This window comes from Oncorhynchus keta, chromosome 3 (genome assembly GCF_023373465.1).
Source record: "Oncorhynchus keta strain PuntledgeMale-10-30-2019 chromosome 3, Oket_V2, whole genome shotgun sequence".
Taxonomy (NCBI): Eukaryota; Metazoa; Chordata; class Actinopteri; order Salmoniformes; family Salmonidae; genus Oncorhynchus; species Oncorhynchus keta.
The window spans coordinates 12,000,649-12,014,107 of NC_068423.1; the positions used below are offsets into that span (position 1 = coordinate 12,000,649).

The 13,459-nt window shown below is 43.3% G+C and overlaps 1 protein-coding gene and 1 pseudogene across 2 annotated transcripts in view; one reads left to right on the plus strand and one right to left on the minus strand.

The window, feature by feature from the left end:
• Positions 1-13,459, minus strand: part of LOC118366338 (ABI gene family member 3-like) — a 33,382-nt gene that overhangs the window by 14,130 nt on the left and 5,793 nt on the right. The gene's annotated exons all lie outside the window — the stretch shown is intronic.
• Positions 4,584-7,340, plus strand: LOC118389711 (putative nuclease HARBI1; annotated as a pseudogene).

Below are 13,459 nucleotides of genomic sequence, written 5' to 3' on the forward strand. Positions count from 1 at the left end.
GGTGACTAAGAATCTGATGGTCACTCTGGCAGAGCTCCAGAGTTCCTCTGTGGAGATCGGAGAACCATCCAGTAGGACAACCATCGCTGCAGCACTCCATCAATCAGGCCTTTATGGTAGAGTGGCCAGACGGAAGCCACCTCCACAGAGGAACTGGTCTGCGGGTCTGTCCTTGCAACAGCATGCACTAATGAGCTTGCGATACTCTGGTTAGCTCAGAGCAGAACAGCAAGTGTAGCTATACAAGCACACTACTCCAGACCAGTCTGTACGTTAAATTGAATGCGTTCCTAGCTAAACGAGTAATGGAAGGTTCCAGAATCTTGTGAACTGCATAACACATAATAGCTACTATCAATATTGATTGCTCCACTAAACGAATTAGCGGCTGCATGAGACCAAATGCTATCAAATCGCAGAGATAAGCTCCATCTCCTTGCTCATGTCATGAAGAAAACATCATTACTCACTGTATATCGATGCATAGAGGTTTGCCTAGCTACTTCCTCCTAAATAGAGAGGGATGAGTTTCTGTGAAAAGCTTATTTCTCTCAAATGTTGTGCACAAATCTGTGTACATCCATGTTAGTGAGCATTTCTCCTTTGCCAAGATAATTAATCCATCTGACAGGTGTGGCATATCAATAAGCTGATGAAACAGCATGATCATTACACAGGTAATGATCATGCTTGTGCTGGGGACAATAAGGCCACTCTAAAATGTGCAGTTTTATCACACAACACAATGCCACAGCTGTCTCAAATTTTGAGGGCGTGTGTAATTGGCATGCTGACTGCAGGAATGTCCACCACAGCTTTTGCCAGAGAATGTAATGTTCATTTCTCTATGTCCAACCGGCTTCACAACCGCAGACCATGTGTAACCACGCCAGCCCAGGACCTCCACATCGGTCTTCCTCACCTGCGGGACTGTCTGAGAACAGCTGATGAAACTGTGTTTGCACAACCAAAGAATGTTTCTGTACATAATTCTTGGAAGCTGAAAATGTCCAAGTTCTTCCATGACCTGCATACTCACCAGACATTGAGCATCTCTGGATCGACTTGTACGACAGCTTCCTGCCAATATCCAGCAACTTCGCACAGCCATTGAAGAGGAATGGGACAACATTACACTAAAGGGCCACAATCAACAGCCTGACCAAGAAGAAGATGTGTTGCACTACATGAGGCAAATGGTGGTCACACCAGATACTGACTGGTTTTCTGATCCACGCCCCTACCTTTTTATTAAGGTACCCGGTACCAACAGATGCATACCTGTATTCCCAGGCATGTGAAATACATAGATTAAGGCCTAATGAATTGATTTAAATTGACTGATTTCCTTATATGAACTATAACTCAGTAAACTCTTAGAAATTGTTGCATGTTGTGTTTATATTTCTGTTCAGTGTATAGTATGTTCAACAATATATTGAACATTTAGCCAAATCAAAATGTTGATATTTTCATAATTATTTAAGATATGCAGTAAAGCTTTACATGACACCAACGATTGCTTTGTAGCACCTACAGATGAAACGGGAGGCCTGGGTAAGGTCAAAATGTCATAAATATGACAACTTTGATCAATCAAGTCTCAATGATGTTTCAAGATACAAATGTGAAACATACAGTATGTCAACAATCCTTCCTCCAAAGGACCATTCTATCTATGGATGACATTTTGTGAAAATCCCCCAAATCGTGGTATATTTTTGTCTGGGTTTCTCTCTCTTGTCTGGGTTTCCCCCTTCTCTCTTCCAGTGGCGGTTGGTACCGTTTAAAATAATGGAGGACGATTTTTTTTTTAACGAGCATGGCCTTATATCTATTACAGTATGTTGGATAACTGTCATTCATATTCCATTCACCCAGCTCAATGTAACATCAATAGGTTTAGGCTACTACATGATACTCTAATGTTCCCTATACCCATCATGAGGTTGCTACAACCTAGCCTATGAATTAAAGTTTACAACGTAGGTGCACAGGTCCAGAGAAACATTTGAGTAATCAAGGTGACAGACATTGACACATTCAATACTACCTTGCACACTCTTGCCTGCATCTAGCTGATATAGGGTGTAACCATTAGTCCAACAGTTGCAAACGAGAGTTTCTATTGGACAAATTCAGGTATGTTTATCCCTGTTTCGATCCGTTTGCTTCCATTTAAGAAATGTTTTTCAACAGAAATGGCGGAATGAAACACAGTTTGCTTTCAAAACAAGTATCGTAACGGATATGGGCAATTCTCTGGATATGATTATGATCTGAGGATTATTTGGAATTATCCGTGATCGGGGAAAAAAGTAATTTTTGAGTGTCAGCAAGTATCTTTCTCATGTCAGTCAGTCACAGAGTTGTTAAACCATACTGTACTGTCTTTGAGTCAGACATATGCGGTATAAATAACTCAACCGTACATTGATCCCGTTGTTTTGATTGGATAGAGTGAAGCTGTATTTATCTGCCCACACTGCCTGTAGACCTGATCCCTTTACTTCGCATGTTTTCGGGTTTGATCACTTAGATTGCTGCAGCCTGCTTCCATGATAAATCACATGGCAAGGACATTGCTATCAATGTCGCAATTCAAAGGCTTAGACACGAGACGTGTTTGTGGCAGGGTCTACAGGCAATCGCAGACTACAAAAAGAAAACCAGCCACGTCATGGACACCGACGTCTTGCTTCCAGACAAACGAAACACCTTCTTTGCCCGCTTTGAGGATAATGCGGTGCCACCGACGCGGCCCTCTACCAAGGACTGCGGGATCTCCTTCTCCGTGGCCGACGTGAGTAAGACATTTAAACGTGTTAAGCCTCGCTAGCCACGTCCTCAGAGCATGCGCAGACCAGCTGGCTGGTGTGTTTACGGACATATTCAATCTCTCCCTTTCCCAGTCTGCTGTCCCCACATGCTCCAAGATGGCCACCATTGTTCAAGAGGAATACCTATGTAAGAATGCTGTTCATTGACGACAGCTCAGCATTCAACACCATAGTACCCTCCAAGCTCATCATTAAGCTTGAGGCCCTGGGTCTCAACCCCGCCCTGTGCAACTGGGACCTGGACTTCCTCACGTTGCCGCCCCCAGGTGGTGAAGGTAGGAAACAATCTCCACTTCACTGATCCTCAACATTGAGGCCCCACAAGGGTGCGTGCTCAGCCCCCTCCGGTACTCCCTGTTCACCCATGACTGCGTGGCCATGCACGCCTCCAACTCAATCATCAAGTTTGCAGACAACACAACAGTAGTAGGCTTGATCACCAACAACGACTAGACAGCCTATAGGGAGGTGATGAGGGCACTCGGGGTCAGGGGCCTGTTGCACAAAAGTAGAATTAAGACATCCGGGATAAATGACTAAGCTGAGCTCAATGAAGCCAAAACATGTGCGTCCAGGCTTAATTGGTTGCACAAAGACCAAGCCAGGATGAGCAGACACGGATTCATTAAGCCGGGTGAAACCAATCCTGGATAGGTGCGCGCTCACGGCTCACTCAAATAGACCCCGCCACAGATCACAGATTAACTGATTTACCACGGCAACTAGAGCCGCGTACTTTTCCCCGTCGGAAGCACAAATCCTCATGGAGGCATACGAGGAGGTAAAAGATATAATTAAGAAGAAAGGCAACACCGCCACAGTGATAAAGAGAAAAAGCGTGGCAAAGTATTGCAGACCGCCTGAATGCGTAAGTAGTGCACAATTACACACTCACCGCTCCGCTGAAACATCACAATTACAATTCAAATATTTAATTCACATCTCCAAAAACGCAGTTGTACTGTAATTATGAAACGGTTAAATTTTTAATTGAAATGCACTGCAGATATGAGTGAAATTGTGTAAAGTAAGTCCATCACACTGTATAAAGCTATGATAAATTATTATTAAAGCCTTACATTATTATTTAACGTTACTACGCTCAGTACGGTTTAATCTTAGCCGTTGTACTCTGCTTCTTATGTTGTCCACCGTTTTTTGTGTTTCTCCTGCTTTCATTAATGTAAAGCTGCTTTGACAGAATGAAACAATTGTGAAAAGTGCTATATAAATAAAATTTAATTGAATAAATAGATGAGCTATAATAATAATCACTTTAATTTATATAGCGCCTTTCAAATGACCCAAGGTCGGTTGCTCACTGCACTGCAAAAATGTCTTTCTTACTTAGTATTTTGTCTTGTTTTCAGTAAAAAAAAATATCTAAAAAAACATCTTGAATATTTTCTTGAGCAAAATTACCTAGGAAAATAAGCAAAAAAATCTGCCAGTGAAACGAGAACTTTTCTAAAATTAAGTGTTTATGGAAAAAGTAAACTTATTTCAAGAGAATTTTTATTATATTGACAGATTTTTTATTTGCTTGTTTTAAGCACACATTTACTTAAAGTTTATATTTTTGTCTAAACTATACTTATTTTGCTAGGTCATTTAGCAAATCAAGAAAATACATCTTTATTTAAGTTTTTTTTTGTTGTTGATATTTTTACTGAAAACAAGACAAAAATACCAAGTAATTTTTTGCAGTGTGACTCCATTAAATGTGTGTGTGTGTGTAGATTAAACATGAACGGGCCAAAACGGACATGGCGGCAGGTCAAAATCAAATACAAGAACATTCTGCAGAATGGTATGGTCCCTGACTAATATTTAACAAAGCACAAGCATATATTGTACCCAGAAGGTGCCTGCTCACACATTGTCTGTACTGTTTTAGCAGTGAAAAAGAATACCCACAGACAAGGCACGGGTGGTGGGTCACCAAAGGCTGACCTTACCCCAGCAGAGGACATGGCCTTGGAGCTAAATAAAGGCAGGCCCGTCTTAGAGGGGATCCCTGGGGGAAAGAGACGAGCATAGGTTCCTCCCAAGATGCCACCCGCTTCATTCAAGGTATGTCCTTCCATCTCTACATGGGATACAACCACATTCATATTGAATCAATTTGGACTGTCTGACTTTGGTTTACCTATTGCCTTGCAGTGTCTGGCAGCACTGTGTTCCTGTTAGAGCCACCAGCACAAGCACCAGACGATGCTGATCCAGTGAGTACTCCATCAAAGGCATACTGTAGGCCTGGCATGTCTTGTCTACTAGCTTCAATATGAATCCGATTAAATGTGATAGGGTGAAGGCCCCAGTGCAGCAGCAACAGCACATGATGGAGACGATGATGATGAGGAGGAGACCATCTCTCTGGATTCCAGAAGGCATGAGGTATCATGGTAAGACTGTGAAAGTACTATTTACTCTACAATGGTGAAGAGTCCTCATCAAAATCAAAAATCTCATTTCTTTTACAGGACCCAGATGCTATACAGTGGGAAAACCAGCCTGGCAACATAGTGCGTATTAATAAAAGGACACCACATCCTGCCAAATTCCAGCTGCGCTAATTGTATTGTGTTCACAGAGCTCACAAGCTATCAGAAAGTTGTATGGCAACCACCTCCGGCGCCAAATAGAACTGGCAGACATAGACATTCAGTACAAGAAGAAAAAGATGGAAAATCTTGCACTGGAGTCCGAAATAAAAAAGAGGACAATTAGGAAACTGGACCTTGAAATAAAAAAACTTGAGAGGGAGGTGAGATATGCCTTCAATGTACACTGTATGCTAACTGTAACACAAATGTATTAATCATTATTTGTATTTCCTCCCCAGCTCCAAGAAGATGACACAGCTCAAAATAAAAATTAGGTATATTCTCGTAAAGTCAAGTGAGCCATGACATATGAGCTCTTATTGTGAGCACACAGGACGGTGGCATCTTTCTAAGGTTTTTTATTTTCCCAGCAATCAGTACAACCAAGTCATCGTTATAAGGCATCGCCCTCTTTGCCCACCCCCCAGCACCAGGTGTGGCCACTAGCCTATATGAAGGCCCAAAATTGTGTGTTCCTTTCTGCTCTGACAATGGCATGCCCATTCGTGCGAGATGTGGTGGATGAAGAAGCACTTGTGCTGAGGAGAGCCTTCAGGCGAGAAAGGGTCTTCAGGGACCGGTTGGACCCACTGGCCTTCCCTGACGACCATCTATATGAAAGATACAGGTTTTCTGCAGATGGCATCAGGTATCTATGCAGACTACTGGGTCCCAGGATTAAGCACCGCACTGCACGGAGCCATGCACTGAGTGTGGAGCAAATGGTTTGTGTGGCCTTGCGCTTTTTTGCTAGTGGAGCCTTCCTGTACTCAGTGGGGGATGCAGAACAGCTGAACAAGGCCACAATTTGCAGCACAATAAGGAGTGTGTGTCTGGCTATCAAAGCATTAGCAGATGTCTTCATCTCCTTCCCTGGCCACAGAAGACTCTGTGACATCAAAGAGGAGTTCTATAGGATTGCAGGTAAGAGGATCTACAAATTACAGGACAACTGTTAACACATAGTAGGATACTCATTACTTTGTGTGACAGGTTTCCCCAATGTCATTGGTGCAGTGGACTGCACACACATAAGGATAAAAGCCCCCTCAGGTGCCCATGAGGCCGATTTTGTGAATAGGAAATCCTTTCACAGCATTAATGTTCAGGTGAACATAACTTTTTGATATTGTCCATTGACGAACACTCTGCATTGCCAGTGATGTGCATTGATTGGTGTAATATTCCTCATCTTATGATTTCAGATGGTCTGCAATGCTGACTGTGTGATCAGCAATGTTGTGGCAAAATGGCCTGGCTCAGTCCATGACTCCAGAATCTTTCGGGCCTCTGAAATCTATCAGTGCCTATCACAAGGTAAGCCACACAACCCCTATTTATAACCATCATGGCTGTGTCAAGAATATCACTGTGTTTATGAGGTAGTAATGATGAGATTTTGTGTTGACAGGTGAATTCTCTGGTGTGTTGCTGGGAGACAGGGGTATGGCTGCCAGCCTTTTCTCCTGACACCTTTCACAGACCCCCAGGAAGCACAGCAGGCCTACAACCATGCCCATGCCAGGACCAGGGCCAGAGTTGAAATGACCTTTGGCCTCCTGAAGGCACGCTTTCACTGCCTTCACAAATTAAGGGTCAGCCCTGTTAGGGCATGTGATATTACTGTGGCTTGTGCTGTCCTCCACAATGTGGCCTGCCTGAGGAAGGAGAGGGCCCCAGAGTGCCACCAGCCATGGACTGGGACAATCCGGCAATCTTCCCTGATGACGACAGTGGTCGGCTGCTGAGGGACCAATATGTGTTGAATTATTTTAGTTAGTATGTGTGCTTTCAATTTTGGTTAAATATGTCCTGCGGTGGCAGAGGAATTTGGGTTTTTTTGGGTTCGTTTTTTACGAATTTGGCCTCTTATGATGTTTGTGCTGTATACTGTGTGTAATACAAGGCTGCAGGAGGCTACTGCATCCATTCATTTGTCTGTTCAGTTGATGTGTATGGATTTGTCCTGCATTTATTTTAGTGTGCAGACATGCAGGGTGTGTTATATACAGACCTTTGAATGTGTATGTATCATTTTGTATAATATGCTTGGATTCTGTGCTTTCCATCTTGTAGAGTCACTGTGACTTCAGTTTCGAAAGGAGCTGATGGTTTACCTGCTTTGTTTTGTCCTTATTCAATAAAGGAACATAATGTTACACATTGTGTTTTTATATTCATATGGAATGTGTATTTGTTTATATGACAGAGTACTAGGGCCACACTGAAGAAAAAGGATAAAGTCATAAATTTATGAGGCTGGTTCTTTCTGAAGAAAAGCTACATATTGTTTTTACAGTTTTGATACTTATGACAATGTGATACTTAATATTCTGGCACATCAGCATGTCTTTGTTTATGAAACCATACTGAAGTACAATTTCACTAAATGCCCCGCATCTGTCATTTTAACAACTGTCCTCCTTTAAAACAACTGGTTACAATATTATGACTTGTCTTTTTTTCTCCTCTGTGGCCCTAATATTCTATCATTTTATATATAGTCTATGGGAAACTGTAAATTATCTAATGATAGCAACATCTAAAAATCATTTTTTATCCAAAATCATTGAAATTAATGATCACAAACGTTTAAATAATGACAGTGGGTCTAGTTATATGTGATAACAATGTATAGTGAGCAGTGAAATAACTATTGGTTTCCATTTGTGGTGACTGCTGACTGACATTAGGGATGAGATTAAATAGATCCTGGAATTTAGCCTGGTCTGGAGCAGGCTAGCTCCACAGAATAAATCTCCATGGTAATTTATACCATAACATATCCTCCTGCCCCCTATCCATCTTTAGTGCAACCGGATTACGGATCAATTGAGCCAGGATCACCAAGATATCCTGGCTTAATCCCTTATCCTAGTTTTGTGCAACAGGCCCCTGGTGTCAGAAAAACAACCTCTCGCTCAATGTCAACAAAACAAAGGAGATGATAGCAGACTTCCGGAAACAGCAGAGGGAGCACCAACCCATATTCACATCGATGGGATAGCAGTGGAGAAGGTGGAAGGATTTAAGTTCCTCGGCGTACACATCACGGACAAACTGAAATGGTCCTTCCACATAGACAATGTGGTGAAGAAGGCGTAACTTTTACAGATACACAATTGAGAGCAATCTGTCGGGCTGTATCACTGCCTGGTACGGCAACTGCACCGCCCACAACCGCAGGGCTCTCCAGAGGGTGGTGCGATCTGCACAATGCATCACAGGGGGCAAACTACCTGCCCTCCAGGATATCTCAGCAAGATGGAGCTCCTCTTCCTCCCGGGGAAGGACTGCCCGTTCCATGATCTCGCCATCACGGTTGACAACTCCATTGTGTCCTCCTCCCAGAGCGCTAAGAACCTTGGCGTGATCCTGGACAACACCCTGTCGTTCTCAACTAACATCAAGGCGGTGGCCCGTTCCTGTAGGTTCATGTTCTACAACATCCGCAGAGTACGACCCTGCCTCACACAGGAAGCGGCGCAGGTACTAATCCAGGCACTTGTCATCTCCCGTCTGGATTACTGCAACTCGCTGTTGGCTGGGCTCCCTGCCTGTGCCATTAAACCCCTACAACTCATCCAGAACGCCGCAGCCCGTCTGGTGTTCAACCTTCCCAAGTTCTCTCACGTCACCCCGCTCCTCCGCTCTCTCCACTGGCTTCCAGTTGAAGCTCGCATCCGCTACAAGACCATGGTGCTTGCCTACGGAGCTGTGAGGGGAACGGCACCTCAGTACCTCCAGGCTCTGATCAGGCCCTACACCCAAACAAGGGCACTGCGTTCATCCACCTCTGGCCTGCTCGCCTCCCTACCACTGAGGAAGTACAGTTCCCGCTCAGCCCAGTCAAAACTGTTCGCTGCTCTGGCCCCCCAATGGTGGAACAAACTCCCTCACGACGCCAGGACAGCGGAGTCAATCACCACCTTCCGGAGACACCTGAAACCCCACCTCTTTAAGGAATACCTAGGATAGGATAAGTAATCCTTCTCAACCCCCCCCCCCCTAAAAGATTTAGATGCACTATTGTAAAGTGGCTGTTCCACTGGATGTCATAAGGTGTATGCACCAATTTATAAGTCGCTCTGGATAAGAGCGTCTGCTAAATGACTTAAATGTAAATGTAAATCTACAGCACCCGTTATCACTGGAAAGCCAAAAAGATCATCAAGGACAACAACCACCCGAGCCACTGCCTGTTCACCCCGCTACCATCCAGAAGTCCAGGTCACATGCATCAAAGCTGGGGCCTGAGAGAGACTGAAAAATAGAGAGAGGCTGAAAAATTGCTTCTATCTCAAGGCCATCAGACTGTTAAACAGCCATCACTAACACAGAGGCTGCTGCCTACATACAGACTTGAAATCATTGGCCACTTGAAAAAATAGGTCACTAGTTACCTTAATAATGCCACTTTAATAATGTTTACATATCTTGCATTACTCATCTCACATGTATATACTGTATTTTACTTCCATCTATTGCATCTTGCCTATGCCACTCGGTCATCACTCATCCATATATTTATATATTATTATTCCATCCCTTTACAGACTTGTGTGTATTAGGTAGTTGTTGTGGAATTGTTAGATGACGTGTTAGATATTACTACACTGTTCGAACTAGAAGCACAAGCGTTTCGCTACACTCACACATGGTTAGCAGATGGTATTGCATGTGACCAAAACAATTTGATTTGATGTATCAAGCTAACAATGTGTATAATATCTAACAGGTGGAGCAAGGGTAGGGAAAGTTGAGGACACACAGACACAGAGGAGCGCACATACACACCCAACCCTTGGCGCTTCTCCTAATCTACAGCTTTCTTTGCAGTGAGAACATGCAGGGAGGTATTTTGCCAACATCTATTTTAAGCCTGTTAAAACGCTTATTTTTTTCTGATCATGAGTATCATCCGATTCGACTATCAACATCTATGCTCTCTCCTCCTCTCACCTTTTCCCTTCACTTGTGGAGTTCAGTGCACAACATTAGCAGTCTGTGACCAGGCATAAAAACCTTTCCAGGCCAAATCTTCATATCATAACCACTACACCAAGCCTACATGTTTGTCACCGTATTAGCTAATGTCAAGTCAATATAGCTACTACAACTAACGTGTTAGTAAACCCACTACAATCATGCAGTGCAGTGTACAGTTAGGAAGCAGTTTAGCAGTTACACCGATGGGCCTTGTTGGCAATGAATTAATCAAACCAAAAGCTTACCTTGACTTGGAAGAGTTCACGTGTTGGATAGCCATAGCCAGCCAGGTAATATTACCATCCCTCTCTGTTTGAGTAGGCTAAACTAGCTAGATGCATTTGCTAAGTAAGTGAAAGTGAAATACAAAATATAGCTCTCTCTCTCTCTTGCTTCTCCTTCATTTTTGAAGAAATTAATTTGTTCAAAACTGTTAAAACTATTGTCTTTCTCTCACTTTGAGTCAACTACTCACCACAATTTATGCACTGCAGTGCTAGCTAGCTGTAGCTTATGCTTTCAGTACTAGATTCATTCTCTGATTCTTTGTTTAGGTGGATAACATGTCAGTTCATGCTGCAAGAGCTCTGCTAGGTTAGAGGACATCCTCCGGAAGTTGTCATAATTACTGTGTAAGTCTATGGAAGAGAGTGAGAACCATGAGCCTCCTAGGTTTTGTATTGAAGTCAATGTACCCAGAGGAGGACGGAAACTAGCTGTCCTCCGGCTATACCATGTTGCTGCCCTACACAGTGCTGTTGAGGCTACTGTAGACCCCTTCTTCCTCTCAAGAGCCTCCACTGCTTTCTTCCCTCCCTCTTTCCCCCTCCTCTGCCCCCTCTCTTTTCTCTCTTTCCCCATCCCCAGCTTACTGTAGAGAGAAAGAGGAAGCAGAAGAGATAGAGAAAAAGAGAGAGAGAAGTGTGTGGAGTGCCTTACAGACCTCGAGCTCGCTGTGCAGTAGGTTATTGAGCTATCTGCAACAGCAGTGGTGCAGGATTTGACTTTGGGCAAAGGAGTGAGTGCTTTCCATTCCAATCATTACTATTGCTGACCAACCAGGAAGAGTTGAATAAAGAAAGAGACAGACAGAAAGAAGGGTGGGAGGGAGAGAAGAAAAGAGGGGGGTGGAAAGGGATAGATAAAACGAAAAAGAGATGGGGGAGAGTGGGGTATGTTGAGCCATTTTGTTTTTACATTCAGCAACACTACGCCAAGGGAAATATAGTATTCGTTCTAACAGTGTTGAGGAGTAGTGAACGTCATGTAGTTCAACTAGTAATTGAATTACATTTTGCTGTAGCTTGGTGGTAGTTTAAAGTCAAATCGTGGTTGTTTTTTCTGTTGTGAATAACTTTTCTGCCATGTAGTGGTATAGCTAACTACTGGAACTGCACACTATTTTTGCAAAATGAAAATAAAACATAGGAAATTGTTGCCTACTTTACACTTCTTCTTTGGTATCAGACCTGCCTAATTCTCACTTGAAACAGACAGTGCATTCGTAAAGTATTCAGAACCCTTGACTTTTCCACATTTTGTTACGTTACATACAGCATTATTCTAAAATTGATGAAATTGTTCCCCCCCTCAATCTACACACAATACCCCATAATGATAGTCCCGAAGCCACTCCTGCGTTGTCTTGGCTGTGTGCTTAAGGTCATTGTCCTGTTAGAAGGTGAACCTTCGCCCCAGTCTGAGGTTCTGAGCACTCTGGAGCAGATTTTAATTAAGGATCTCTGTGCTCTGTTCATCTTTCCCTCAACCCTGACTAGTCTCCCAGTCCCTGCCGCTGAAAAACATCCCCACAGCATCATGCTGCCATCACCATGCTTCACCGTAGGGATGGTGCCAGGTTTCCTCCAGACGTGACGCATGGCATTTAGACCAGATAATCATTTTTCTCATGGTCTGAAAGTCCCTTAGGTGCCTTTTGGCAAACTCCAAGCAGACTGTCATTTACCTTTCACTGAGGAGTGGCTTCCGTCTGCCCACTCTACCATAAAGCCCTGACTGGTGGAGTGCTGCAGAGATGGTTTTCCACAGAGAAACTCTGGAGCTCTGTCAGAGTGACCATCGGGTTCTTTGTCACCTCCCTGACCAAGGCCTTTCTCCCCTTATTTCTCAGTTTAGCTGGGCGGCCAGCTATGTGTTCTTGGGGACCTTCAATTCTGCAGAAATTGTTTGCTACCCTTCCCCAGATCTGTGCCTCGACACAATCCTGTCTCCGAGCTCTAAGGACAATTCATTTGACCTCATGGCTTGGTTTTTGTTCTGACATGCACTGCCGACTGTGGGACCTTATATAGACTGGTGTGTCCCTTTCCAAATCATGTCCAATCAATTGAATTTACCACAGGTGGACTCCAATCAAGTTGTAGAAACATCTCAAGGATGTAACGTAACAAAATGTGGAAAAAGTAAAGTGGTCTGAATACTTTCCAAATGCAATGTATAAAGGGCCTTACGTGTATCAACTTTCTCAGCGTATGCTTTTGTTTATACATTTTGTGCAAATGAATTGAACATCACCAAATGCATCACAAAACAAATATTGCACCTATTTAATGCAACCCTTGCTGTTAATAGATCACAAAGCAGTACAAAACTGAGCTAAACGTTTGGAAATGACAAGTTCACTTTCTCCTTTATAGCCTGAAAATGCATATCAAGTTCAAATGAGCTGTTTAGCTCACATCTGAAGGTTGGGGGGCTTTTAGGACGTCTTAAACTGCGGACCGCTAAAATATCATAATGATTATGATCACACTTCCTCAATTAAAAAATGATGGCGACACTATTCCAAAGATGGTTTACAAACTTGGAAACCAAGGTCGAGTTATCAGTGTAGCCAGTTATCTCCCTGATTTGTTGAAATACCGGTGTCTTCATGCCTAGAAAAAAAACCTCCAGGCTTCCATCATAACTGTCAATTTATATAAAATGGACTCTGGAGCTGTCGATCTATCGATCGATCGATCGATAGATCGATAGATAGATACAGTTGAAGTCGGAAGTTTA